Source organism: Rhizophagus irregularis, chromosome 22, assembly GCF_026210795.1.
Source record: "Rhizophagus irregularis chromosome 22, complete sequence".
Taxonomy (NCBI): domain Eukaryota; kingdom Fungi; phylum Glomeromycota; class Glomeromycetes; order Glomerales; family Glomeraceae; genus Rhizophagus; species Rhizophagus irregularis.
This window is the reverse complement of record NC_089450.1, coordinates 1,168,248-1,170,856: the sequence shown is the minus strand read 5'-3', so window position 1 is coordinate 1,170,856 and position 2,609 is coordinate 1,168,248.

Sequence of the window (2,609 nt, the reverse complement as noted above, 5' to 3'; positions counted from 1 at the left end):
TTAACTACGTGTAATACTTTTATATTTTATTGTTTTATTTATTGATATCATTGAAACAATAATTATTAAACAATAATTGTTCAAAAGAAAAAAATTCAGCATAATATGTACAAATACGAGTGGTTACAAAAATAACACTATAAATAACACTAAAGAATGTTACAAAATTACAGGACATTTTTACAAAAACAAAAAAAATAGTGTATTTACTCACTAATCTATTGTATATACAAGACTAAAATATTAATTTTAACACCTCCCCCAAATTATTTAGGAGCCTATTTCGCAACTCCCACTTTGACAACTTTAAGTATAAACACCATCAAAACTTCGTTATCAACATACAGTATATTGCTGCATTCCTCATCTACAAGTTTGTTGAAAATTTATGTCTCAATTTGGTCATATAGATACTCCACCATCAAAATATGGGAAGCGCAAAAAGGGATCTCCAAAAGAAGTTTTCACAATAACCTAATGATGAACCAATATTGTTAATAGACTGTGAGATAAATGACAAATGTAGGCGAATGGAAAATACTTACATAACAAGAACAAAGTTCTTTAGCATTAGATAGAGAAAGATTGTTGTTACTCCTAATCAACACATCAGGCTGGGCGGCAGGAAAGATTGGATAGTACACAAGAAGAAATAATATAGGATTTATAGCAAACAATAGTATAATATAGAGGGAAAAGGTGACAATGTATAATTGAAAGGGGGATAAGAAGGACGAACAGATCATATTCACAACCTTTATAGTGGAGGGACGATAGTATATTAGATTAATGTATTTGTTGTATATATAATATGAAATGTAATTCAAATACACAAATTTCTATATGAATTGATCTTCAAAAAAAAGTAAAAAAATAAAATATAAATATAAAATTTAAATTTTATTTTTATTACTTCTATTATTCTATTATGATAATTTTTACATTTGACTATTTATTATACTATACTTTTCGTTGCATTATCAAACTTTTTCACCAATTTCTCTGGATATTCTAAGTTAAAATTCATATAATTAGTTAGGCTTTGTATGCTTAAAAAAAATGTAACCAAATATATATTGAACCATTAGGATATAAAAGTAAAATTAAGTTTTAATATTACCTTCTACATAGTCTCTTACATCAACATTAAATTCAAAACGCATTGAACCACAACGCAATTGTGTGTCAGAATCTTTATATATACGTTCCTTCCAAATAAAGGTAACATTATAAGTTTATTGCGCATTTTGCATTAATACATATGCGCATGTTCCTGTACGTCTCCTTTTACTACCCCAGTCTTTATTACCAAAAAGAATTCCCAGTTGTTCATAACCTTAAGTACCCTTAAATTTGCAAATATATTTTCTTTGAGCTGGAGAATATTGAAAAGTTGATTTATTATAAAACAAAATAATAAAAAGTCCTTCAGAAAAGGGTTCCATTTTTAGAGTTTTAGCTCTAGGTTCACTTCTATGGAATTGCAAACGTGCTTTTAACTGCATAATAAAAGAGTTTTTAAATTGGCAAATATCATATAAAGATGGAGAAGTTAGGCGACGTGAGTGAGGTATTATTTTATTATTTGGGTGGATATTGTTTTCATGGAAAGAAAGTGAACTTTTTGATGAAAAAGTTCTTGGAGGATTAGTAGAACAAAGGCAACATATGTATTTCATTATGTGAAAACGCGTATTAAATAGAAAACTTCATAGCGTCACGTTTCAGTTTACATTTTTTGGACAAATTTTCGAATTTCCTATTTTAATAGTATTTTTAATCCTATTTCTAATTTAAGTAATAAAACAGCTTTTTAGTAACCAATCAAATGCATATGTTATGTGATATGACAACAATGGAGTGATGTCTCACAGAGTGATTTTTTGTTGAGCCAAATCTGCCCATATGCTAATAATTAAGTTATAACTTGACTATTAAAAATACTGCAATAATTAATAGAAATTAATACTATAATATTAATTTTAATATTAAATATTTTATAAAAAGTATTAGTTAATAAAATTAGGATAAATCTAATTGTAACAGCCTGTTACACGTCTTATTTGTAACAACCCCAATTTTATCCAATTAAAATTTAAGATTAGGCGTAATGTAAACAAAAACAAAAGATCAGTTGTGTAACTAAGACAAAAGAATTTTTTAAAAAATTTCAAGAAACTGCTTATAACTTAAAATTTTGTCTATGAAACTGTCTTAAATACATTAAATAAAAGTTTTCCAAATTAAATTTTGCATATAAAAATTTTATTTGTGAAACACATATTAAATTTATTATTAAAAAAAAATAAAAAAGGATGTTACAAATAAGATATGTAACAGGCTGTTACAAATACATTTTTTCATAAAATTAAATAATATAATTTATGCTATTACTTTTATATTATTAATTAATAATATTATTTAAATTATATATAAGTATATTTAACAAATATATTTAATTTAATTTCTATTAATTTAAAAATTCTCTTTTGTTTTTTTCTTTTATGAAAAAACCAAATAGCAAAATACTATTTAACTGATAAGTTTTCTAATAGTGCAATCTAAAGTTCTAAATACTGTTATTTTAAATTTGTTTACATATAATATTT